Source organism: Chiloscyllium punctatum, unplaced genomic scaffold (assembly GCF_047496795.1).
Source record: "Chiloscyllium punctatum isolate Juve2018m unplaced genomic scaffold, sChiPun1.3 scaffold_121, whole genome shotgun sequence".
In the NCBI taxonomy this organism is placed as follows: domain Eukaryota; kingdom Metazoa; phylum Chordata; class Chondrichthyes; order Orectolobiformes; family Hemiscylliidae; genus Chiloscyllium; species Chiloscyllium punctatum.
In genome coordinates this window covers 253,047-280,678 of record NW_027309855.1, presented here as the reverse complement: position 1 = coordinate 280,678, position 27,632 = coordinate 253,047, and the positions used below count along the sequence as shown (strand labels likewise).

The following is a 27,632-nucleotide window of genomic DNA, read 5'->3' as shown; positions in this document are numbered from 1 at the left end:
ACACCAGAGAGGGTACAGAGGAGATTGATCAGAATGTTTCTACAATTGGAAAATATCTGCTCTGCGGAGAGATTGGAGAGGCTGGGGATGATTTCTGAGGAGGATGAGCTGAGATTTAATTGAAGTGATAAAATGCTGAGGAATCCAGATCGAGTGGATAGGAAGGAGCTATTCATTAACTGAGAGGTCAGAAACTGGAGGATTTAGATTGAAACTAATTCCCAGAAAGAAGGGGAGGGGAGAATTCATTTCACTCAGAGATGGTGGGGAGCAGGAACTCATTGATGGAGTGGCAGAGGCAGTAACCAGCATCACATTAGAATAAAAGGACATGGATGTAACGGAGATGCTGGAACATGCAGGGCTGCGGACTAAAGTCTGCAGAATGGGGTCATTGTGATTGATTTAACATTTCTCCAGAATATTAAAGTCAAGTCCAATTTGAGAATTTATGAACATCATCCGACCTGAATTCCAAATGTCAGAATAAATTTATCAGAAAGTTCAGCACAGACCGAGGACACTTGGCCCATCCTGCATGTGTTGGCTGTAATAGAATGACCCAGGCTTTACAGCGTTATGTACTCACCAATGAGAGCAGCAATTTCAGACTGTGTACTCTGCCCTCTATGTTGTTATAATCTGTTTTTTCAATGTATTTCTTTCAGAGCTGCTCACCTTGTTTCCTGGTTTCTTTCCCAGCCCTAAATCCATTCCCCATGGCCTTGAGGGACTACCATTTCTGCAATTTAATTTCTCCTGCCTTCCCCCGTGTGACAGACTGTCTTTTTGTCCTTGTCTCACCCCCACCTTGCACACAACTTGTTACATTTCTGATGGTTCCCAGACCTCTGTGACTTCACTGCGCATCCTGGGTCAGGGGCACAAGTTGTGAATTCTCTTCCTCATGAGATAATTGGAAATCTGTCTGGCTGCAATTTCCCCCAGATTTTATTTTGTAAATAAAAGAGGATTTGCGTCAGAGTCAAGTATTTGTGAGCCTTCATCCACAATCCTGAGCACTTAGACATAATATGTGACCCTCCCACAGATGTGCAGGTTTGATGGATTGGCTGTGCTAACATGGCCTGTAGTGTGTAGGTAAGGTGGGTTGTGTTAGCCATGCTAAATGTGGGGTTATGGAGGTAGGGTGGGACAGCAGGTCATTGCAGACTCGATGGACCGAATAGTCTCTTTGTGCGCCTAAGGGATTCTGTAATTCTAACTAGTTGTGATTGTTGTCACATTTTCCTAAGTCCAGGTTCATTCATCTCAGGTACACATGCTGCCTTTTGTGTTTCTGTGTGTGCCCGTAGTGTTAGGTAAGGGGTAAATGTAGGGGTATGGGTGGGTTGCGCTTCGGCGGGTCGTGTGGACTTGTCCACAGTCTCCATGATTGTGCAGATTCAGTGGATGAGCCATGGGAAATGCAGTGTTAAAAGGATGGAGTGCTCCAGGTGGGATGCTCTTTGGATGGTTGGTGGGGTTTGATGGGCCAATGCTCTCCTGCCACACTGTTGAGATTCTATTCTATGATTGTGGATAAAGGCTATTCTATGATTGAGGATAAAGCAGGGTGTTCTTGGAGAGGCGGTAATAACTGGAAAGCTGAATCCAAAAATCACCACCTTCACCAAAGGAGATTTTCGGAAAATGACAGATAGTCAGGTGGATTAGCATTCCAATCTTAGATAGTGAGGAAGCGTGTAGGAGATAATGGTTTTGCAATTTTAAACTGAGGGGAGACAGTGATTTATGGTTTTAGATTGCGTCGTACATTCGCAGTGTGAATATCCATCCTGTACTTTATTACAAAGCCAAGGTCACTGACAATGAAAACCAAAACACCCAGGAAACATCGCCTCACCACGTAATCTGATAAAAGAATTCTGATAAGTCTGGTTGAATTTAGAACAAAGATGAAAAGTTGGAAGATTAAATCCAATCCCAAGATCCAGTGCTTAAACAAAAGGAGACGACAATAGGATGAGGCAGGAGTTGGCTAATGTAGACTGGAAACAAAGACTTTATGGTGGGAAAGTTGACGGACAGTGCGGGAATATCAAAGAAATTTTTTGAAGTGCTCAGCAAAAGTATATATCAGGGAAAAGGAAGGACTTTAGGAAAAAAGGAATAATCTGCCATGGGTGGCTCAGGAAATAAGGGAGTCTATCAAACTGAAATAGAATGCATACAGATTGGCAATGACCATGGAGATTAGAAAAACTTTAAAGATCAACAGAAAGCGAGATGGGATTGGGGGAGAAAAGTGATTAATAGCTATCCCCAGGGCTGGAATAACAGTTTATACTGCTAGAGGGGAACATGATGTTTGGGGAACATATGGCCTCTAATTGTTGAAGCACTTAACTGTTACCATAGAGATAATCCTAAGCAAGTTAAAAATCACAGCACACTCCAAAAGCTTGTACTTCCAAATAAACCTGTTGGACTATAACCTGGTGTTGTGTGGTTTTTAAACTTTGTCCACCGGCTCCTCCACATCAGAATCCTGACAGACAGCCCCACTGAAACTGAAGTGCCTATCACATACTTGAGGGAGCCACAGGGGCGTGGGGGAGCGGTGTGTGGTTTAACCACAAAGTGCTGAACTGAACTAGACTTTCTAACTGCCGTTGCCATGGAGATAATACTGAGAGACAGTCTCTATTCAAAGTCCCAAACCACAAAGGTATAAGAGTGGGAGCTGTACATTGGACAGGTGGGGAGTTACTTGATGCTGCCTGAAGGTGTTTTGCTTGTACACTATCCAGGTAACTGCCATGTCTCATCAATAAAGTCTCAAAGAAGACCTCTCGGAGTTCTGTGCCTAGTTATTCCTATCCAGCAGGGTTCAGGAATATGAGCACACAGCAGTCAGTCTTCACAGTGGAGGATACGAAGAACATGCCAGTAATTGATAAGGAGACTGAGGAAGGTGAGGACCTAGATAATAACCATTATCGTGAAAGAGTTAGAACTGGATATGCTAATGTAGCTAAAGGTAGACAAGTCTCATTGATGGGATACATCCCAGGATACCAACAGAGTTAGTGGGAGAAATAGCAAATGCACTTAGAGTCATAGAGTCTGACAGCAGAGACAGGCCCTTTGGCCCATGCTGACCAGAAAGTCCATCCACGCTAACTCCATTTCCCTGCACTTGGCCCATTTGCTTCTGACCCTTTCCTATCCATGTATTTGTCCAAATGTCTTTTACCTGTTGTGAGTGTTCCTGCCTGAACCACTTCCACTGCCAGCTCATTCCATATACATACCACCCTCTGTGTAAAACAGTTGCCCCTCAGCTTCCCTTTTATTCTTTCTCCTCTAACCTTCAACTGATCCAATCAAGCCGTCCAATCCTTGAGTTCCTGGGAAAAAGACTGAGTGCATTCACCTTATCCATGCCTCTCATGGTCTTATACACTTCTAGAAAAGAATCCCCTCAGTTTCCTCTGCTCCAAACATAAAATCCTCCCTTGTCCAACCTCTCCCTATAACTCAGACCCCTGAGCCCTGGTAACATCCTTGTAAATTGTTCTGCACTTTTTACAGTTTAATAACTGAAACCTCCATTACATCCATCATATTTCCAGTGTTTCCCTGCGGGGCTGGAACCGACGGGACAATGCCAATGGATTACAATCCATGATCGAGAATGAACCCCTTTACAACAATCCCGTTTTCATAGTGTTCCCCATGGTGCAGGTATCCTTGTGTCTTTCTGGTTGCATGGTTAATTAAAGACTTGTCCTTTTACAAAGCAAAGTTGTGGCTTCATTGTTCCTGGGAAATGTGCCATGATTTTTCAGACTTTCAAAAACAAATGAACTCTCTCTCCACACTCACCACGCTGACATGGACTTGGCTGTGTCTCAGTACTTTTCCAGTCACATTGAGATTTGAAATATTTGCCCACGGACAGAATGCACACCCTTCCATCCAGATGAAAAGGCCAATGATATTCAGATCGGCACGGATCAAGTAACTATCAGATTTGACCATGAAGTTCAATTTGTATTTCTCATCCGCAAATCCACCCTTTCAGTACCATACAACAGAGCACACAAGTTACCACTGTTAATACAGGATGGAAATTCATAAGACAATTGTAGTATTAAACTGTAGTTTTCTTGTTTCCCCCAAAGCTTTAAACCTCAGTCTCACAATTTCTCTCTTCTGTGAACTGAAATCCAAACCAATCCCCCCACTCCTTTCCTCCACACCCAGTTCTCACACACTCTCTCTTCAAATCCAGTTTCCTAGCTCCTGATGAGAACCATCCTGCATACACAGCTTCCTGCACACTCTGGCCAAGACCCATCTGACTAAAATGAGCCAAATTAGAATTCTAATTGCAGGCCCATCCTTGTCCCTTTCCATAACAACCCTGAATCTTCACAAAAGAGTTCTAATAACTTTCTGCAAAACGCTGCACCACTGATAGTCTGATCACATATCAGGGTAGCAAGAGAGGGGCCATTCCCCTGGGTCCTGCTCCTAGAGGGATGAAGCTGCTAATGATAGATTAATCCCTCACACCCACAGCCTCCTTCCCAGGCACTGACCTATACTGTGCATAATCCCACAATTGCCAGCACTGCACCCATGCACTTGTCTCCCCTCCTACAGCACGAGCTCCCGATCATACAGGAGTCCAGGTGATTGACAGCAGCTGCTGCCCAATATATCAGAATCCCTACAGTATGGAAACAGGCCCTTCGGCCAAACAAGTCTATACCGACTCTGCAAACAGTAACTTACACAGACCTATGCCCCCTAACTAATTTAATCAATACTATGGGCAATTTTGAATGGCCAATTCACCTGCCCTGCACATCTTTAGATTGTGGGAGGATGCACAAACCCCACACAGACAGTCGCCCGTGGCCGGAATCGAACCCGGGTACCTGGTGCTGTGAGGCAGCAGTGCCAACCACTGAGCTGTCTCTATAGGGTGGAGGGGGCGGGGCTGGAGGACTGGGACAACGAGATTGTAAACAATGAATGAATGTGGTGAACACTGGGGGATGGACAGGTCAGTGAGGGACAGGAGCAGTGCAGCAGCAGGAGGGGATCCTGGACAAACTGAGCAATGGGAGAGTCTGACAGGAGAGAAACTACAGGAAGGGTCTGTTTGGAGGCTCAGGCAGGGACAGCTGGGAGACAGTATGGCCTGGTGGCTTGGGCAGGTTTACTAATCAGCCTCTTCAAAGATGCTGTTACTCAACTCTGAGACTGATCCTCCTGATCCAGAGGTAAGGACACGTACACTATTTCCTGGTGGGCAAGGGATACAAGGACTGCCTTTCAAAAGGAACTCCCCTGTGTTGGTGACATGAACAAGACTCAATACAGACTCACTGAGAAAATGCTGGCGTCCTTGAACTTCATCCAGAATATTAACACCTATAACTGGGCAACGCAGACCCCAATGTACAGAGTTAAATCCTGGATACCAATAACAGCTTTGTGCATGGGAAATCATATCTCATGAATTTGACTCAGTTTTTTTGAAGAAGTAACAAAGAGGATTGCTGAGGTCAGAGCATGGACATGATCTACATGGACTTCAGTAACGTGTTTGACAAGGTTCCTCATGGGAGACTGGTCAGCAAGGTTAGATCACATGGAGTACAGAACTGGCCCGAAGGTAGAAGGCAGAGGGGGCTTTTCAGGCTGGAGGCCTGTGACCAGTGGAGTCTCACAAGGATCGGGGCTGGATCCACTACTTTTCGCCATTTATATCCATGATTTGGATGTGAACATAAGAGGTATTGTAAGTAAGTTTGCAGATGACACCAAAATAGGAGATGTAGTAGCAGGGAAAAAGATTACCTCAGAGTACAAGAGGATCTGGATCAGATGGGTGAATGGGCTGAGGAGTTCAGTTTAGAAAAATGCGAGCTGCTGCATTTTGGAAAAGCAAACTTTAGCAGGACTTATACAGTTAATAGTAAGTTCCTGGTGAGTGCTGCTAAACAAAGAGTCCTTGGAGTGCAGGTTCATAGTTCCTTGACAGTAGAGTAGCAAGTCGATAGGATAGTGAAGGCGGCAGTTGGTCTGCCTGTCTTTATCAGTCAGAGCATTGAGTATAGGGGTTAGGATGACATATTGTGACTGTAGAGGACATTGCAAAAGTTGCCGAATCAATATTCCATTTAATTCTGTTCTCCTTCCTATCAGGTGGATGTTCTTAAACTTTAAAGAGGTCAGAAAAGAATTATAGCATGTTGCCAGGGTTGGATAGGCTGTTTTCCCAGGAGCGGCAGAGGCTGAATGGTGACCTAAAGAGATTTTTAAAATCAGGCTGGGCATGGATAGGGTAAATAGACAAGATATTTGCCCTGCAGTGGGGGAGTACAGAACTAGGGGACTGGGAAGGAGGGTCGGCAGACAGAGGGTGGTTGGATCGAGAAGGGTGGGTCAGAAATGGGTGGGGAAAGAGAGGGGGGGGATAGAAAGGGGGGGCACAGAGATAGATGGGGACAGAAAGTGGGTTTAGAGAGGAGGGGAACAGACAGGGGGAAGGGGGGGGGCAGAGACCAACAGAGGTAGGGGGAGAGACAGACAGACAGGGGGGAGAAAGAGAACAGACTGTTGGGGGGTGGGGAGATAGAGCGTGGGGAACAGACAGAGTGGGGGGAGGGGGAGAAACAGAGTGGAAAGATGGAGAGTCATTTTGTAGATCTAAAACTCAACCCAGTTCCTGTTTTCTCATCCTGACCTTAATTCCCTCCGAAGAGCTCAGAACAACTGCTTAGTTCTTGGAAAGTAGAGTTTCAGAGAGATCAGGTGCTGAACATGGCATTTGGGACACTAACATTGAATGGAATGCGCTGACCAATAAATGGACTCTGGTTCGATTCCACTGTCTGTGCGGTGTTTGCACATTCTCCCTGTGTGTCTGCGTGGGCTTCCTCTGGGTGCTCTTAATTTCCTCCCACAATCCAAAGACACGCAGGTTAGCTGGATGAGCTTTGGGTAATGGTAGGGTACAGAGTTAGGGTGGAATGCTGTTCCGATGGTTGGTATGGTCCCATGGGCCGAAAGGCCTGCTTCCACACTGTAGGGATTCTGTCACTGAGTATAGGGGTTAGGAGGGCACGTTGTGGCTGAGTAGGGCATTGGGGAGGCCAGTTTTAGAATATTACATTCAATTGTGGTCTCCCTGATATCAGAAAGATGTTACCAGAATAGGACTCAACCTCTGAATGACAAGTTCCTGGGAAGTGTTGACAGACAAAAAGACCATGCAGTGTGGGTTGACAGTTCCTTGAAAGTGTGGTTGAAGGTAGACAGGTCAGTGAAGGTGGTGTGCGGTATGCTAGCTGGTATTGGGCAGTGCATTGAGTATAGGAGTTGGGAGATCATGGTTCGGTTGTACGGTTTATTGGCTCGGCCACTTTTGGAATCCCCAGACTGCTTTCAATTCCAGTCTCCCTGTTATAGGAAAGATGTTGGGAAACTTGCAAGAGTTCAGAATGGTTTTACTAGGGTGTTGCAAGTATTGGAACACGTGAACCATAGGGAGAGGCTGAATCGGCTGAGGCTATTTCCCTGCAGCACTGGACACTTTAGGTGGCTTTATTGAATTTTATAAAGTTATGAGGAGCAATGATAGGGTGACTAGCCATGGTTTCTTTTTTCCTCAGGGTAGGGGAGACCAAACAAATGTGAATCTTTTTTCCAAGGTGGAAATGACAAATTCTATAAGAGAGATGGCAAGTTTCAAGGATATGAAAACCGAAACAACTGAAGATGCTGTAAACCAGGAAGAGAAACAGAAGTTTCTGGAAAAGGTCAGCAGGTCTAGCAACATCTGTGAAAAGAAATTAGAGTTAACGTATCTGAGGAAGGGTGACCAGACCCGAAACTTTAACTGATTTTTCTTCACAGATGCTGCATGATCTTCTGCGCATTTCCAACAACATCTGTGCAAGTTTAAAGGGAGTTGTTTGGAGTATATACCTGAGAGGAACTTTATAAAGTGCGAGTCAGACCACATCTGGAGTAATGACAGAAGGTTTGGTCCCTTTATTTAAGGAAATACATCATTTCATCAGAGGCATTTCACAGAAGATTGACTGGGATGAACCCTGGTTTGCAGGGATTATTTTTTAAGAAAAGGCTGAAGACGTTGGGACTTTACTCACTGGATTTGGGAAGAATGAGAGGGGATCTCATTGTAACATGTAGGATTCTTAAGGAGTTTGACAGGGTAAATACTGAGAGGATGTTTCTCATCATGAGGGAGTCTGGAACCAGATTCTGGGTCAGTCACAGAATCACGGATTCTGTTTTGGATTCGTCAAGTTTAAGGCAACACCGACACAGGTCAGGGGTTTCATAAGCAATGGAGCTGGGGTGAGGTGGAGAGAAGCAACATTTTAAGAGATTGTAATTCCTGGTGTTTGTGATTGTGTAGATGTCTGATCAGAAGGTCACCTTGGGGTCAGATATGAGAGCAATATTGTCAAGAGTGTGGTTCTGCCTCAGACAGTTCCCAGGGAGAGTGAGGGGCTCAGCAGTAAGGGAAAGTGATTTGTAATAGCAACTGAAGGCAATGGGTTTAACCATTGCAATGTTCCGTTGCAGGAAATTGCAGCCAATCGCGTAGTGGGAGCATGATGAGCAGATTGATAACTGAGTAATGAAGAGGGATGATGGGGAGGGATAGCTGGGCATTGTCAGTGTACATGTGAAACCTAACACGGTGCTTTTGGACGATGTCACCTCCTGGCAGTATGTAGGTGAGAAACAGGAGGGACCGAGGAGAGATCCTTAAGGGACACCAAATACAGGGAATTCAGAAAGGAAAGGGAGAGTCAGGATGGAGTAGGTTTTTGCAACAACGGTGGGGTCAAATATTAGTTTGTAGCAGAATGGGAGAGAAGGACATAACCCGAAAAGACAGACAGATAGAACAAGGAACAATATCTGTGAATTGGGGAGGGGGGGTGATGAGGAGGAGGAGCAGCCCAACTCCAAAAGCACTATTCCTACATTAGTGACATCACCCAACTCCACCCTAGTCTCAGCCCATTTACTGAAATACTCGTCCATCCCTGTGTTATCTCCAGACTTCATTATCCAAACACACTCCTGGCCAGCCTCCCACATTCAAGTTCCATGTAATCTCAAGAGTATCTAAAACCCTACTGCCCAAGCGCTCACTTGTACCAAAACTTGTTGATTCATCAAAAGGCTCCTATTAACAAGCAACAATTTAAAATTCTCACCCTTGATGTAATTCCTGGCTGTGAACATCCCTGTCTCCCTGAACCACACAATCTGTGAGACCTCGACAACTCATTTTCTTTCAGACTCCCAACGATATGTTTAATCAATGCTTCACCTGTCTAGCTGTTTCTACCGTTGCCAAGGCAACACGGTATGGAATTCCCACCCTAACCCCCTCAGACCTGCTTTCCTCCTTTAAGGTATTCCTGAAAACCTGCTTATTTGGCAATTCTTTTGATCACCTGACCTAATATCTCCAGCTGTGGCCTTATGTCACAAGTTCTCAATCATATGTCTGTGGAATTATAAACATGATAAAAAAAAACAACTGTTGTTGATTTGCACACATTTTGTCAATTCTTCACTGTCGCTGAGTGAATAATCTATAACAGCTCTTACCCAAACACATTGTAGGAGCACCTTCACCACACGAACTGTAGCTGTACAAGGAAGTCAAACATCACCTTCTCCACAGGCAATCGGGCTTTAGCATTAATCACTGGTATCTGTGGACGGAGAAACACATAGTTGATATTTCAGGGAGTGCAAAATGCATTATCGGGAGGGAAAATGGTGCAGAATTTGGGATTTTTAAATTTGTGTTTTACTACGTGCACCAAGTTCTGTAAAACCTCTCATCCCATACCATGAAAATTTCCTCCTCTTCCTGGTCAATGTGCCTTTCCTTTCCCCTGCCCTGCACCTTCACACATTTCCAATGCCTTGGTCACAACAACACTGTGCTGTCAGTGAAGTTTATCACGTGGTTGAGTATTGCCCCGCCCCTCATTCATTCTGATTGGTTGAAGGACCAACGAGCACCTCTAGCCACAGTTCCCCCACTCTTATTGGTCCTGCGCTGATATCAATAATCCGAAGCCCACTGTGGGCTGGAGCATGCTCAGTGCTTCCTGCTTTTACTGCTGTTCATCAGGTATGAGAGAGAGAGGGCTCATCCCTGTTTCTCCTGATGTCAGACAATAACAACAACTACCTGCATTGTATGGAGCCTTTCACATTGACAAATCTCCTCAAATGCTTCACGAATGATGGAAACGTTGATTAAAGAGAACGATTTTTAGATACATCTTTAAGGCGGAGAGAGGGAGTTAGGGAGGATATTCCAAAGGTTCGTGTCCTCGGCAGCTTCAATCGTGGAGTGATATAGGTGGGGAACAGCTCACAATGGAGACAGCTAGTGGCTAACCATAAGTTGGATTAGTGGTGCTGGAAGAGCACAGCAGAACAGGCAGCATCCAACGAGCAGCGAACGTCGATTTCGCTGCTCATTGGATGCTGCCTGAACTGCTGTGCTCTTCCAGCACCACTAATCCACTATTTGCTTTCCAGCATCTGCAGTCATTGTGTTTACTTCATTGATGCTAACCATAAGTTAACAACCTCATGTCGTAGCCCCCTACCCCACACACCAGTTCTCACAGTCTGCCATTACACACTACCTATAGTTAGCCACTAACAGTCTCCATTAACAGCTAATCATCCTCCCCCAGACAGATTGTTATCCACTCCTTTACCCAACCGTTCTTCTCACTCTATCCCCACCTATCGTTTACTCCTTTTATCCTCCCCCCACACTAACTTCTGCACTAAAACTGACTTGTTTTCTCAGTAATATCTGTCCTGAGGAAGGGACACTGGGTCTGAAACTTTATCTGATTTCTCATCACAGATGCTGCCAGACCTGCTGAGCTTTTCCAGAACCTCCTGGTTGTTGTTTCTGATTTACATCTTCTGCAGTTCTTTTGGTTTTAATTTCCCGGGAGCTTGTAATTATGGTCCCACAGCCTCTGTCCCAGTCTCTGCTGTCTCTCCCAACCCCAAACAGTGACACTGCACCTGCACAGCTCATGGACAGGTGTCGTCTTGCTGGCCACACCCCTCATTCACTCCCATTGGCTGCAGGACCACACAACCTCTCCTATTGGTCTGGAGCTGTCGTTAATTAAGCTGGCGCCGATTGAGAGTGGTTGGTTCCTCCCTGTCTCTGCCCTGGGATGAGCTCCATCATTCACAGTGAATGGGGCTGTATCACAGAGCACAGGGGCTGGGGGCTATTCAGCCCATTGGGGCTGTATTCTCTCCCTCTGGAGATGCTGCAAGTCGGTCCCAAGTCCCCTCCCATGTGCCCACGGCCCCCCAAATCTTACCTTAAAAAGTAAAATTCCAAGTCTGTTTCAGAATACCTGCTGAATCTGTGTCGTTCAGACTGTTCCAGATGCTCAGAACTTACTGAGGAAAATAGTATTCACATTTTCACCTTGTATTATTTGCCAATTACTTGAAAGTAGTTACTAAAAATTGTGACAGTGCTAACAATTCCTCTCTCTCTCTGCAAATTCAAGACCTTGGAACCAAATCTGCACCAGGTCGAAATCACTGCTTCACCTTCTCAGCTCCAAGGATATTTATGTTTGTTTCAGCTAGCTCGCCACAAAATAGAGGAATGCATCTTAATTTATTAGGATCAAAGAAACAGACCTTCGGTCCAATTCGTCCATGCCAACGAGGAATCCTAAACGAATGGATTCCCATTTACCAGCTATTGGCCTGTATCCATCAAAACCCTTCCTATTCATGGACCCAATTGGAAGCCTTTTAAATGTTGTGATTTTTCAGCCTTCACGACTTCATCTGGTAACCCCTCCCATACACACACCACACTCAGCTTGAAAACGTTGCCTTTTAGATCCCTTTTAAATGTTTCCCCTCTCAATTTAAACCCAGGTGCTCTAGTTTTGGACCCACCTAACCTGAGGAAATAGGACCCCCGCTGCTCACCTTACCCACGCCCCTTGTGATTTTATATATCTCCATGAAGTCACCTCTCAGTCTTTGACTCTCCAGAGAAAATAGCCCCAGCCTATTCAGCCTCTCCCTGTCGGCCAAATCCTCCAATCTTGGCAACGTTTTTGTAAATCTTGTCCAAACCTTTTCAAGTTTCACAACATCCTTCCCAGAACAGGAAAATTCAAACTGAAAACAGAATTCCAGAAGTGGCTTAACCAATGTCCTGTCCAGCCACAATATGACATCCCAGCTTCTGTATTCAATGCATTGACCAATAACGGAGAGCATTATGGAGTCCCATTTGCCAGCGGTTCACCCTTATCCCTCTAAATCGTTCCTCTTCATGTACCCAATCAAATGCCTTTTAAATGCTGCTGTACTAGACTCCACCCCTTCCTCTGGCAGTTCACTCCATACTTGCAATGCCCTCAACATGAATAAGATGCCCCTTAGATCCCTTTTAAATCTTTTCCCTCTCACCTTAAGCCTCTACCCTCTAGTTCTGGACCCACCGAACTTGGGAAAAAGTCCCTGACTGCTCACCTTATCCATGCCCTTCATGATTTTATAAGATCACCGCTCAGACTCCAACTCTCCAGGGAAAATAGACAGCCTATTCAGCCTTGCCCAATAAGCTCAAACCGTCCAACCCTGGCAAAATCCTTGCAAATGTTTTCTGAACCCTATCAAGTTTCTCAACGTTATTCCGAGAACAGAGAGATTGGAACTGAAAACAGAATTCCAGAAGGGCCTCAATCAGTGCCCTGTCCAGCCACAATATGACGTTACAACAGCTGCATTCAATGCATTGACCAATAACGGGGAGCATACCAAATGCTGCATTCACTCCCTTACCTACCTGTGACTCTACGTTCAAGGAACTAGGAATCTGCACTCAAAGATCTCTTTGTTCAGCAATGTTCCCCAGGACTTTACCATTAAGTGTATAAGTCCTGCCCTGATTTGCCTTTCCAAAATACAACAGCTCACATTTATCTAAATTGAACTCCGTCTGCCATTCCTTGCTCCAATGGCTCATCTGATCAAGATCCTGTTGTATTCTGAACTAACCTTCTTTATTCTACACATCCAATTTTGGTGTCTTCTGTAAACCTACTAACCATACCTCATATATTCACATTCAAGTCATTTATTTAAGGGCCCAATATCCATCCTTGCAGCACATTGCTGCTCACAGGCCTCCAGTCCGCAAAGCAACCCTCCATCATCATCCTCTGTCTCCTACCTTCCAGGCAGTTTTGTAATGGCTTGCTCTCCCTGCATTCCATGTTATCTAACCCTGCGAACCAGTCTGCTTTGTGGAACCTTGTTGAATGTTCATATAAACAACATTCACTACCTGGCTTAATCAATTTTCTTTGTCACTTCAAAACACTCACTCAAGTTAGTGAGACCCAATTGTGCATGTACAAAGCCACATTGACTCTCCCTGATCATTCCTTACCTTTCCAAACACATGGATATCCTGTCCCTCAGAATCCCTTCCAACAACTTGCCTGCCACTGACTTCAGGCTCACTGTTCTCTTGTTCCATGGCATCTCCTTACCACGTTTTTAAAAATAATGGCACCTCACCTGTCGCTATCAATGATACAAATACCTCAGGAGAGGCCCAACAATCACTTCCCTAGATTTCCAGAAAGTTCCAGGATACACCTGATCAGGTTCCAGGGCTTTATCCACCTTGATGCGATTTAAGACATCCAGTACCACCACCTCTGTAACATGGACACTTTTCAAGTTACCAGTGTTTATTTCTCCAAACTCTCGAGCTTCATATACTTCACCAATAAAAATGACGTGAAATATTTGCATATCTTTTGCACCCCCTGTGGTTCCATAGACAGCCTTGTTCAAAACCATACCCTGAGCCCATCTGCCTGACCTGTCAGGTCTCTTGCACTGAAATAAATGCAGTGTAACTGGTCCATCGCACCTCATTCTGTGTATTGCTCTTGCCTGCCTTGACAGTCTGACCTGTGAACAGTACCAGCCTCAGACTCACCTCTTTTCTCACTATCCCTTTAGGATTACCCCGACTCCCTCACTGGTTTAATGCCTCCCGAGTGGCACTAGCAAATCTCCCTGCTCGTCAGGACCCCATGCTTTCACCTTCCTACGCCATTGGTACCAATGTACAATGACCTCCCACTGGTTATTTTCCCTTTTGAGAATATTCTGCTCCCTCAGAGACATCCTTGACACTGGCACCAGGGCGGCACCACCCCATTCTGATGTCTCACTGTCAGCTGCAGAAACGGCAGACTGTGCCCCTGACTAGAGAGTCCCCTCTCACCATCGATCGTGTGGAACTGGATATACTTCACATTACGTTAGAAGCCAGTCTCAGTACCAGTAACTTGGCTGTCAGTGCTACATTCCCCTGAAAGTGTATTACCACCTACATTTTCCAAAACCGTATACTTGTCTGAGATGGGGATAGCCACAGGAGACTCCTGCAGTACCAACCTACCCCTCCTAGCTTTCCTGGAGGTAACCCATCTACCTGACTGTATCTGCAGTATCCTGCATTCCTGAGACTGCCACCTATCACACCGCCCACCCCACCCCCGGCTCCTGTCAATTCTTCACTGCCTTTAATCACTCCTCCACCAATCCATACGTTCCAATAGGATTTGCAATCACACTTCCTGCAGACAATTATCAGGATCATTGAAACTCTCCCTAATCTCCCTCATCTGACAGGAACAGCACGCCACTCTACAACAGGCCATCTCTCCGCCTTAACAATCGACAGACCAAGACAAAGGCACAGTCTTACTGCTCGAAAAATACTGCCCGAGAATAACTTAATGCTTACGTTTTATATCTTAAACATTTAATCAAGAGACCCTAAGACATTAAAAAGAAATAGTCACCTGACTCACGATTGTAGATTTAATAAAATAAAACCGACTAAGATTGATATTTGAAGAGACTGAAACTCACTGAGCTGATCCCCGGCTCTGAGTACTTCCAAGGGTGAGGTCTCTCTGAGGGCAGCTGTGAAATGTCACTGTTTCTCTTCTCTGCCCACTCCATTTCCAGAGAGGTTTTTAACTTCACAACAAGTCAGCTCAGAGAGGTCACTGCTTGGTTTTATTCACTGGGGGTTGCCCTTGCTGCCCAGACCAGTATTTATTGGCCACCTTTACTTGTCTTGGAGAAAGTGGTGGTTAACCGCCTCCCTGAAATGCTGCAGTCCATGTACACCACAGTGATGTTTGGACAACAATCCCCCTCTGGCCCCACAACCCTCCCTGTCTCTGTAATCCCCCTCCAGCCTCACCACCCTCCCTGTCTCTGTAATCTCCCTCCGGCTTCAGAAATTACATGGCCGTGGCTTAAGGTTTTTATTTGGATTCATTTTTGTTTAATAACCCACCCCCCCCCCCGAAAAATAAGTGAAATATTTCGCCCTCAAACAAATTTCTGTTGATTGACCTTTTGGAGAGGCTGACACATGGACGTTGCAGTATTTTATCTCACATTGTACACGTAGAATGATGGAACTTTATTTTAAACATTGCTAAAAAGGGAGGCAATGGCTTAATGGTATTCCTGCCAGATGAGTGATATGTACAGTGTTCCGAGGATTAGGGATAGAATCCCAACATGGCTGATGGCAGCATCGGAATTCAATACAATCTAGAATGAAAAGGCGAATGATGACCATGAAACTATTGTTGATTGTTAGTAACCCATCTGGTTCACTAATGTCCTGTAGGGAAGGAAACGGTCATTCTCACCTGGTCTGGCCTACATCTGACTCCAGACCCACAGCAATGTGGTTAACTCTCAACTGCCCTCAGGAAAAAAATACTTTAAAAACTGTTAAAAAAATACTCCGCAGGTATCACTTAAAAACTGGCTGTTCCCATTGGGACTGTGAATTTCTGAAAGGCCTGAACTAAAACTGAGTTTCAGCTTCACCTTCTCCCTGTCTCCCCTCGCTCTGTTTACACCCAACTCCAGAACACTCTCATTGAGCCAAGCAGCCCTCACAGTGCAGCCCTGTCATTTTCATTGTCTGCTCACACCTACACTGCCCTCAGCCTCCTGTACTGTTCCAATGCATCTCAATGGGAGCTCAGGGACAGCACCTCATCTTTCAGCTCAGCCCTTTGTAATCCCAGAGTCAACATGGACCTCAGCAGTTTCTGAATGAACAGACAGTTGTCAGAAGCTGGAACATTCCACCTGAAAAGGTAATGGAATTTTAGTCCAAAAGGATTTTTAATGGGAAGTTTACAGGTAATTAAAAATATGAAGTTTACAGGTTAACATCATGAAGTGGGTGATTGGGTCTAAATCTGAGAGTTCTTACAAAGAGACGAGGTGTAATTTGGATAAATCTGTGCTCCCTCTCAGGCTTATATCTCCTTCCTCAGCTGTAGGGCCCAGAACACAGCAGATACCCAAAGGGTGACCCAATCATGAATTTGTACATCTTTCTTCTTAACAAAAATATTGGAGATATCTTCCCACAAACAGAGCAGAGAAACCTTTCTCCTTCCACAGTTAAATGCCAATAACATTCAGATCCTGATGACCCCATTGACTGTAAAAACTTGCTTTTGAGATCCCAGCCCCAATTATTCTCATTTAATATCCTATGAAATGAATTCACAAAACAAAACTCAGTCAGTACAGGAAGAATATAAAGACACACTTTTTTCTTGGTATGTGCTTGATGTGTAAATGCCTCTTTTCAAGTTGCACGCCCCCCCCACCACCCTAGGAAGGGGACATGCACATGCGCCTCACTATACCTTACCCCCAATAAAGATGGCGGCCATATCCCAGGACCTTTCACAGCCTGAGGGCCGCAGCCACTTTCCCATCTGCTGCAAACGGGGGATTAAGAGTTTCTAGTTCAGACTTTCAAACCGCACAGAGTGTAATTAAAACTTTCCAGTCGAAAGTGACTCATTATCTCCGTCTCCAAGGCCACTCTCCCCTTCCCTGTTTGTGTCTCCCACATTCACCGACGGCCGTGTCACGTGGCGCTGCATCAGCAGAGTTACTGGTGACGTGTCATCCCACTGGCCACGCCCCTCATTCACTCCCATTGTTTGGATGACCAACTAGTTGCACTTGGTCCACCAGTCCCACCACCTTTTCCTATTGGTCGGAAGCTGCCATCAATCAGCTGGACCCCATTGTGAGGTCAGTGGTGGGATCCTCCCCCTGTCTGAATCAAATCCAGAAGGTGTATGGATGGTGTCAATCAGGAACAACAAGAAGAAGGTGCTGGGAAAGCTCAGCAGGTCTGGCAGCATCTGGGAACAAAAATCTGTCCAGTGGCCCTTCCTCAGAACCGATGGAGCTGGGAAAATTAGAATTCTGACGCTGTGGAAACAGGCCATTTGGCCCAAAAGGTCCACAGCATCCCTCCGAAGGGTATCCCACCCAGACCCATTCACCTACCCTATTACTCTACATTTCTCCTGACTAATGCAACTAACCTATACATCCCTGAGCATTATGAGAAATTTAGCTTGGCCAATTCAACTAACCTGCAGATCATAGGGGTTAAAGAGTAAATAATAGGCAGGGACAGAACCCAAAGAGAGACTCGAACATTTGGAAAGACAAAGGAGTGGATTACCATCTGGCTTGGGGGGAGGGGGTGCATAGCTGTTAATGGAGGGGACAGGAACCTGTGTCTGGCAGCATCTCAGTGGAGGTGGCGGAAATGGCGACTGATGATCTACGTTCTGCTGCAAAAACAGACCCCGAGCTTCCAGCTGCCTGCCACTTTAACACACGAGCCTGTTCCCTGGCCAACATCTCTGTCTCATGCTTACTGCAGTGTTCCAGTGAGGCCAGAACATACCAAATGGCCCCATATTTCAAGGAGTGCAATTTCCCCTCCCATGTGGTCAATACCATCCACTATATCTCCTCCACTTCCTGCACCTCTGCCTTTGAAACCCACACCTCCAATTGCAACAAGGATAGAACACCCCCCACCCCCCCAAGTCCTTACCTTCCACCCAGATACAACACATCATCCTCTGCCATTTCCACCAGCAACAATCAGACCGCACCACCAGATTCTTAAGGGGTTTGACAGAATAAATACTGATGTGTCTGAGGGTAAATACTGAAAGGGGAGTCTGAAACCAGATTCTGAGCCAGTCACAGAATCAAGGGTTCTGCTTTGGATTCGTCAAGTTTAAAGGTAACACAGACATGGGTAAGGGTTTTTAGTAGCAATGGAGCTAGGGTGAAGAGGAGATAAGCAACGGTTTAGAGATTGGAATTCCTGGTGTTTGGGATTGTGTAGATGTCTAATAAGAAGGTCAGCTTCGCGTCAGATATAACAGCAACATTGTGAAGAGTCTAGTTCTGCTGCATAATTCCCAGTGAGAGGGAGAGGTTCAGCAGTTAGGAAAAGGAATTTGTAAGGCAATGGGTTTAACTGTGACAATGTTTCATTGGAGGAAATTGCACCTAATCAAGTAGTGGGAATGTGGTAAGTAATTTGATAACTGAGTAACAGTGGAGTAATGGAGAGGGATGATGGGGAGGGAGAGTTGGGCAACATCAGTGTACATGTTAAACCCAACATGGTGCTTTTGCACAATATCACCTCCTGACAGTATGTAGGCAAGATACAGGAGGGGCCAAGGATAGATCCATGAGGGACACCAAATGCATGGAATTCAGAAAGGAAAGGGAGTGTGGAGATGGAGCAGGATTTTCCAACAAACGTGAGGTCAAATATCAGTTTTTCACAGAATGGGAGAGAAGGACCATAACCAAAAAAGACAGAACAAGGAACAATGTCTGTGAATAGGTGAAGGGGACTGATGAGGTGGAGGAGAAAAGAGAGTTGGAAAGTCTATGGTTTAGTGAGATTAGGGTAAAGGGTCAAGAGGAGCTCTGATAAGGCTTGACAGGAGATGAGATTGGAGAAAAATATAGGTTTGGACAAAAACCAGGAACACCACGTGAGGGGTGAGGGGTGAGGGGGGGGGGGGGCGGGAAGCAGCAGATCGGATTATCAGTCTTAGTGACAGAGAACCTCCATGTGCTCCAAACTCTTGTTGTTGGAGAGAAGGATGGAGGAGACAGGATGATGGACAGTGTTTCACAAAGAAACCAAACCTGGGTAAGTGATATTTAAAGTGAGTGAACAAACCTAATGTATTTAAATTTTATCCAAAATATTAAAACAAACGACTGAAGTCCTGGTTCGAATCCCATCTTGGCAGATGGTGGAATCTGAATTCAAGAAAAAATAACTGGAATTAGGAATCTCCTGATCTCCATGGAAACATTGTCAATGGCAGAAAAAACCCTCCCAACCTGACAGTGGCCCAGCCAGCTACTCACTGTATTAATCACTGCAAAGTCTTAACAAAGGAATGAAACTGGATGGACCACTCGTCATCTAAGAAGGCACTAGAAAATACAACCACAGAATCAGCCCTCTCAATGGTGCAATGTCCTCCAGACTAACATCTGGAGTTTGGTGCCAAATTGTGCCGAGCAGTCTCACAGACCAATCAAGGAACAGCCCGACATACTCATACTCATGAAATCAACCCTTACAGACAATGACCAGACACCACCATCACCATCCCAAGAGATTGAGATTGTAGTGATGGAAAAACACAACAGGTCAGGCAGCATCCGAGGAGAAGGAGAATCGATGTTTCGAGCCTAAGCCAGTTATCAGCCTGACCTGCTGTGCTTTTCCAGCACCAGACTCTTGACTCTGACCTCCAGCATCTGCAGTCTTCACTTTCTCCTGAAATCTCTGGATATGTCCTGCCCCACCAGCAGGACAGACCAGGCAGAGGTCATGGCACAAGACAGGGAGGATTTGCCCTTGGAGTACTCAGCATGGACTCCGGACACCAGGAAATCTCATGGCTCCTGCTGATTACCACATACTGTCCTTCCTTGGCTGATGGATCAGTTCTTCTTCATGTTGAACAACATTTGAAGGAAGCACTGAGGAAGTAAAATGGTGTCAAACGTACTCTGGGTACAGGATTTCAATGTCCACTATCGAGACGAGCTCTGCAACAGAATTACTGACTGAGGTGGTCAGGTCCTAAAGGGTATAGCTGCTCAACTGAGTCTACAGCGGGTGGTGAGGGAACCAACAAGAGGGAAAAACAAGAGTGATCTCATTGTTATGAATTGACCAGCTGCAGATCCATCTGTCCATGACAGTATCAGTACTAGCGACCATCACACATTCCTTTTGGAAACACAAGTCTTAGCTTAAGGTTGAGAAAAACCTCCATCGCGTTGAGTGGCACTATCACCGTTCTAAATGGGACAGACTCTGAAGAGATGTAGGATCTCAAACTCGGTATCTCTGAGGCACTGTGGGACATCAACAGCAGCAGAACTGTACTCCAGCACAATCTGTAATCTCATGGGTTTGCAAATCCCGCTCTCACCCATCACAATGGACAGGAAAGGAGGGAATGCCATGAGCAGCACCAGGCAGACTTAAAAATGAAGTGCCAACCTGGTGAATCTACCAAACAGGACCATCTGCATTTCAAACAGCATCAGCAGCAAGCAACAGAGCTAAGTGATCCTACATCCAGTGGAACCGATCGGAGCTCTGCAGTTCTGCTACACCCAGTTGTGAACGGTGATGGACAATTAAACAACTCACTGAAGGAAGCATCACAGATATCCCCACCCTGACTGATGGAGGGGCCTCACACACCCATGCACCAGATAAGACAACAGCATTTGCAGCAATCTGCATCCAGAAGTGCAAAGTGGGATGATCCATCTCAGCCTTCTCCAGTGGTTTCTAACATCACAGATGTGAGTTTAAGCCAGTTCGGTTGAGTTTGAATAACATCAAGAAATGGTTAAGTCGTGCAAAGGCTATGGGCCCTGCAAATATTCTGGCAATAACACTGATGGTTTGTGCTCCTGAACTTGCCACCCACCAAGCCAAGTACCGCTCCAGCACTGGCATCGACCAACAATGTGGAACATTGCCCAGGGATGTTCAACACAAAAACACAGGGCAATACAACCCAGCCAATTTCCATCTATCAGTCCACACTCGACCAGCAGTAAAGTGATGGAAAATGTTATCAACAGGGCTATCAAGCAGCAGCTGCTCAGCAACAGCCAGCTGAGTGACACTCATTTTAGGCTCCACCAGGGCCACCCAGCTCCTGATTGTGTTACCGCCCTGATTCACAACCTGACAACCAGCTGAATCCCAGAGGCGAGGTGAGGGTGACAGCCCAGTCCCACTCTAAGGCCACTAAGCTGATTCCACCCTTGTCTCAGCTCATATACTCTCATCCATCTTGTCATATCTCCAGACTTCATTATCCAAACATACTCCTGGCCAGCTTCCCACATTCAACCTCCCTGTAATCTCAAGAAAAACTAAATCTCTATTGCCCAAGTACTCCCTTGTACCAGAACTTGTTGATCCATCAAAAGGCTGCTATTCATAATCAAGAACATAGAGCTACAGCGATGTATAGCTTGGAAACAGACCCTTCAATCCAACCCGTCCATGCCGACCAGATATTCCAACCCAATCTAGTCCCACCTGCCAGCATCCGGCCCACATCCCTCAATTTAAAATTCTCACCCTTGATTTAATTCCTGGTTGTGATCATCCCTAGCTCACTGCGTCACACACCCTTTGAGACCTCGACAACCCATTCTGTTCGAGACTCCCAATGATCTGTTAATTCATTACTTCACCAGTGTGGCTGCTTTCACAGTTGCCAAAGCAACACGTTCTGAAATTCACAGCCAAAACCTCTCAGGTCTGCTTTCCTCCTTTAAGACATTTCTCAAAACCTGCTTATTTGACAACGCTTTTGGTCACCTGACCTAATATCACCATCTCTGGCCTGATGTTTAAAATTCGAAATAATATTTTTGTGGAATTATAAGCATGACAATAAAAATATGAACTGTTGTTGATTTGGACATTACCTTCAGATCTTTACTGTTGCTGAATGAATATTCTGTAATGTCTCTTAACCAACCACATTGTGGGAGCACCTTCACCACACAAACTGCAGCTGTACAAGAAAGTCAAACATCACCCTCTCCACAAGCAACAGGGCTTTGGCATTAATCACTAGTATCTGTGGAAGGAGAAACACAGTTGATGTTTCAAGGAGTGCAAAATGGATTACAGGGAATGAAAATGGTGCAGAATGAGATAGTCAGAAATGGAAGGAAGATACACTTGCTTATTGGAAAAAGGAATTCTCGACCATTAAAGATTTTCCGGAAAATATTGATAAGCAGCACATGGTCAGGGGCTGGGCGGCAGTGAAAAATTAACTTACAAAAATGTCTGTAACAATAATAGTAAAAAACCAAACAGACCAAAAATACACCCATTGTTCAAGATTGAGGAAGCTAGATATTGACAAAGTGGTCATGAGGGAACCCAGAGATGAAGCAGAGCAGTATAAGCTGTTACGATCCCACAGTCATAGAGATGTATAGCACCGACACAGACCCTTCGGTCTAACTCATCCTTGCCAAACAGGTATCCGAACCTAGTCTATTCCCATTTGCCAGCACTTGGCCTATATCCCTGTAAACGCTTCCTAAACATATCATATGTCTAGTTAGATGCCTTTAACATGTTTTAATTGTACTAGCCTCCATCACTTCCTCTGGCAGCTCATTCCACCCACTGCATGAAAGAGTTGTCCTTTAGGCCCCTTTGAAATTTTCTCCGTTCACCCTAAAGCAATGCCCTCTAATTCTGGACACCACCACTCCAGGGAAAACACCTTGTTCATTTACTCTATTCATGCCCCTCATGATTGTATAAATCTCTATAACATCACCGCTCAGCCTATGGCACTCCAGGGAAAACAGCCCCAGCCTTTTATGCCTCACCCTGTAGCTCAAATCCTCCAACCCTAACAACATCCTTGTAAGTCTTTTATGAAACCTTTCAAGTTTCACAGCACCCTTCTGATAGGAGGTAGGCCAGAATTGCACACAATATTCCAAAAGTGACCTAACGAATGTCCTGTATAGTAACATGACCTCCCACATCCTATACTCAATGCTCGAATCAATAAAGGAAAATATACTAAACACCTTCTTCAGCATCCTATCCTTGACTTGCAAGGACTATAAACCTTCAGTCCAAGGTCTCTTTGTTCCGCAAACATCTCCAGGGCCTTGTCATTCAGTGTATAAGTCCTGCCCTGATTTGCTTTTCCAAAATGCAGCACCTCACATTTATCTAAATTATACCCCATCTGACCAATATCTCATTGTAATCTGAGGTAACGTTCTTGATTATCCACAACACCTCCAATTTTGTATGACCTGCAAACTCATTTACGATACCAAATCATTTAAATGAATGACGAAACAAATCCAGAAATAAACATCCATTTCTCTGAGATTGAATGTGCTCTGTGTAAATCCTGCCCAATGACTCTGTACCAGAGAAAGGCTGCACATGCGCCTGGCTGCACCTTGCCCCCTAAAAAACTGGTGGCTCCGCATGTTTCCAGTGAATTCTTGCCCCAAATAAAGATGGTGGCGCGCACCCATGCCTGCAACCACACAGAGGCAATTCCCCGTTTACTGAAAACACAAGACTGTGATGTTCAAATTTGTGTTTTCCGATGTGCACATTTTGTTTGTAAAACCTCTCCGCTCATACAGAATCTCTCTCACCTCCTGCGGTTCCACAGACAGCCTTGATTTGCGGTTACCTATTATCTGCCTGGTTACTCATTTGTCCTTAGTGTATTTGTACAATCACCTTTGATTCTCCTTAAACCTATTTCCTAAAGCTATCTCATGTCCCCTTTTTGCCCTCCTGGTTTACCTCGAGTATACTCCTACTGCCCCTATACTCCTCTAGGGATTCACACAAACATAGCTGTCTTTACCTGCCATACGCCTGCTTCATTTTCTTGACCAGGCTCTCAATTTCTTTCAACAGGCGGCATTCTGTACACCTACCAGCCTTGGCCTTAACAGGAACATACTGTCAGTGTACTCTCATTGTCGCAGGCCTATGGAGGCAATGGCAGATGAGGATACAGAAGCAATCATTCCCAGTAAAGAGGTAATGTTGGGAAAGATAACAGCCTAAAGGTAGATGGGTATCCAGGCTCTGATGGATTGCATCCCAGGGAATAAAGGAGATGGGGGGGGGGGGGGGGGGCTGGGGGGGCTGGGGGGGGGGGGGGTGGAGAATAACAAATAGACTCGTGAAAATTCACTAAAAGTTGGTGGATTCTGGAATGGTTTTGACAGACTGGAAGCTGCAAATGTGGTGCCACTACTTTTCAAAAGGACCCGTTAGCTTAATATCTGTAGTGGAGAAAATGCTTGAACCTCTCAAGGAAGTAGTGGTGAGATATCTGGGTAGAAATTGTCTCATTGAGCAGACACAGCATGGATTCAGGAAAGACAGGTCATGTAGAACACATTTACTGGAATTATTTGAGGATACGACGAGTGCGTTGGACAAGGTGGACTCGGTGGATGTGGTGTACCTGGATTTCCAGAAGGTATCCGATAAGTTGCCACACAAAAAGCTGCTGAATAAGGTAAAGATGCACAGCATTATTGGTAATGTATTATCATAGATACAGGATCGGTTAACCAGCAAAAAATAAAGAATGGGGATAAATGGGTGTTTGGATTAGTGTTGGCACTACAACTGTTTGCAATTTACACAAATGTTTTGGAGTTGAGGACCAAGTGTCCGGTGTCAGAGTTCACATTTGATACAAAGATGAGGTAGAGCAATGTCTGCAGAGGCCACTGTCAGTCTGCACAGGGATACAGATAGGTTAAGTGAATGATCTGGCAGATGGAGTTCAATGTTGGGAAATGTGAGGTCATCCATTTTGGTCGTACGAACAGAAAACTGGATGATGAAATGGTGAAATCTTGCAGCATTCTGCTGTGCAGAGAGAGCTGGGTGGCCTTGTGCATGAATCTCAGGAAGTTGGTTTGCAGGTGCAGCAGGTAATTATGGCAGTGAAGGGAATATTGTCCTTCATTGCTAGAGGTATGGTTATGTTGCAGCTGTACAGGATGCTGGTGAGGCCACACCTGGAGTACTGTGTCCAGGTTTGGTCCCCTTACATTAGCAAGGATGCACTGGCACAGGAGGTTCACTAGTTTGAGTTGGGAGTTGAGAGGGTTGGTGTATGTGGAGAGATTGAGAAAACTGGTTCTATAGTCATTGTAATTTAGAGGAATGGGAGGTTGGATAGGAAAAAATAAAATTATGAAGAGAGTAGATAAGACAGAAGCAGGGAGGCTATTTCCACTGGGGTCGGTTCAAACTACAGAGCATTACCTCAAAATAAGGGGGAGCAGATTTAGCACTGAGTTCAGGAGGAGCTTCTTCAGCTAAAGGGTTGTGCATCTGTGGAATTCCCTGCCGAGTGCAGCATTTGACGTTATCAACTTGAATGCTTTTAAGGCAAAATGTAGATTTGTGAACAGGAAAGGAATTAAGGGTTATGGTGAGAGAGCAGGAATGTGGAGCTGAGGCCAAGAAAAGATCAGCTCTGATCTTATTGAATGGTAGAGCAGGCTTGAGGGGCCAGATGGAAGTTCTTGCCTTGTGCCATCAAAATTGGCCTTTGTCCAATTCAGAACCTTAACTTTTCGATCTGGTCTATTATTTTCTGTAAATATTTTAAAAATAGAATTATCAGAGAATCCCAACAGTGTGGAAACAGGTCATTCAGCCCATCACATTGATACTGACCCTGAAAGCCTCTTAACCTGCCCCTGTAACATTGCATTTCCCAGAGCCTGCACATCCCTGAACATTACGGGCAATTCAGCCTGGATAATCCACCCAACCTGCACATCTTTGGACTGTGGGAGGAAACCAGAGGGCCCAGACGAAATCCATGCAGAAAACCCCAATAAGGTGATCATCCCATTCTCATTTCCCAGTTCCACCTAAATAACTTCACTGACCATACTCCCAGGAATATCCTCCCTAAGCAAAAACATAATGCTATTTCGAATCAAAAATGCCACTCCCCCTCCTCTCTTGTCCCCCTTCCTATCCTTGCTATAGCATCTATACCTTGGAACATTAAGCTGCCAGGCCTATCCATCCCTGAGTGATGCCTCTGTAATTGCTATAATATCCCAGTGCCATGTTCAAAACCACACCCTGAGCTCATCTGCTTTCCCTGTCAGGCATCTTCTATTGAAGTAAATGCAGTGCAACTGCTCAGTCCGTCTTCATTCTGTTCCTTGCCCTTGCCTGCCTTGACTATTTGACTTCTGAACTGTACCAGCCTCAGACATACCTCTATTCTCACTACCTTCTTGGGTTTATACCCACTCCCTCACTGGTTTAATGCCTCCCGAGTATCACCAGCAAGTCTCCCTGCCTAGATATTAGACACCTTCCAATTGAGGTACAATCCATCCTTCTTATGCAGGTCAACTCTACTCCAGAGGAGATCATAATGATCCAAAAAACGTGAATCCTTTTCCCCTGCACCAGCTCCTTAGCCACCGATCCAGCACCACCTCCTCCTCTGTAATATGGACATTTTTCAAGATGACACCATTTATTTCCCCACATTCTATATCTCCCATGTACTTCTTCACAGTAAACACTAATGCAAAATACTTGTTTCCTATCTCACCCATCGCCTGCAGCTCCACACAATGGCTGCCTTGCTGATCTTTGAGGGTCTCTATTTTCTCCCTAGTTAGCCTTTTGTTCCTCATGTATTTACAAAAGCCCTTTGGATTATCCTTAACCCTATTCGCCAAAGCTATCTCACGTCCCTTTTTTGCCTCCTGATTCCCCTCTTAATTATACTCCTACTGCCTTTATACTCAAAACATTTTTTTGATTGGAATAAATGCAAAATATAACATCCTGACAAAACAAACGAGGGCAGGACTTACACTCAATAAAAGTAGAGCCTTGAGTAGTGATATGGGAACAAAGCGACCGAGGGCTTCAGGTCTTTGAAGTGTGTGTTACATGCAGACAGAGTGGTTAAGAAAGTGCTTAGCACACTTACCTTCATTGTTCAGACCTTTGAGTCCAGGAGTTGGGACGTTATGTTGAGGATGTACAGGACGTTGGGGAGGCCTCTTCTGGAATACTCTGTCCAGTTCTGGTTGTGCTGTTATAGGAAGGATATTAAATTGGAGCAGGTTCAGAAGAGATTTACCAGGATGTTTCCATGAATGGAGGGATTGTGTTCTAAGGAGAGGCTGGATAGGCTGGGAATTTTTTTCACTGGCGTGCACGAGGTTGAGGGGTCACCTTATTACAGGTTTACAAAATCAGAAAGTGTTTTGCTGGGGGGGGGGGGGAGGGGGGGGGATTCAAAACTGTGCTGCATTCATTTTGAGAAGAAATTAGAAAGATTTCAGAAAAGACATTAGGGTTTTTAAAAAAATTATACATGTGAAATGAACTTCCAGAGGAAGTGGTAGCTGTGAATACAATTACAATATTTAAAAGACATTCAGATAAGTACATAACTAGGAAATATTTGGATGGATGTGGACCAATCAGAGGCAGGTACAATTAGTTCAGT

General features: G+C 45.2%; 1 long non-coding RNA gene across 10 annotated transcripts in view; it reads right to left on the bottom strand.

Annotated features, from left to right (window-relative positions):
• The window catches only part of LOC140471564 (uncharacterized), a 56,627-nt gene that overhangs the window by 18,796 nt on the left and 10,199 nt on the right, over positions 1-27,632 (bottom strand). For 9 of the 10 annotated variants that reach the window (XR_011957097.1, XR_011957092.1, XR_011957098.1 and 6 more), the window contains 2 exons: positions 27,108-27,212; positions 9,646-9,752 (listed from right to left, as the gene is read on the bottom strand). This is a non-coding gene — a long non-coding RNA (uncharacterized lncRNA). The remainder of the gene's footprint in view (positions 1-9,645; positions 9,753-27,107; positions 27,213-27,632) is intronic. The other variant, XR_011957093.1, reaches the window with a different exon arrangement.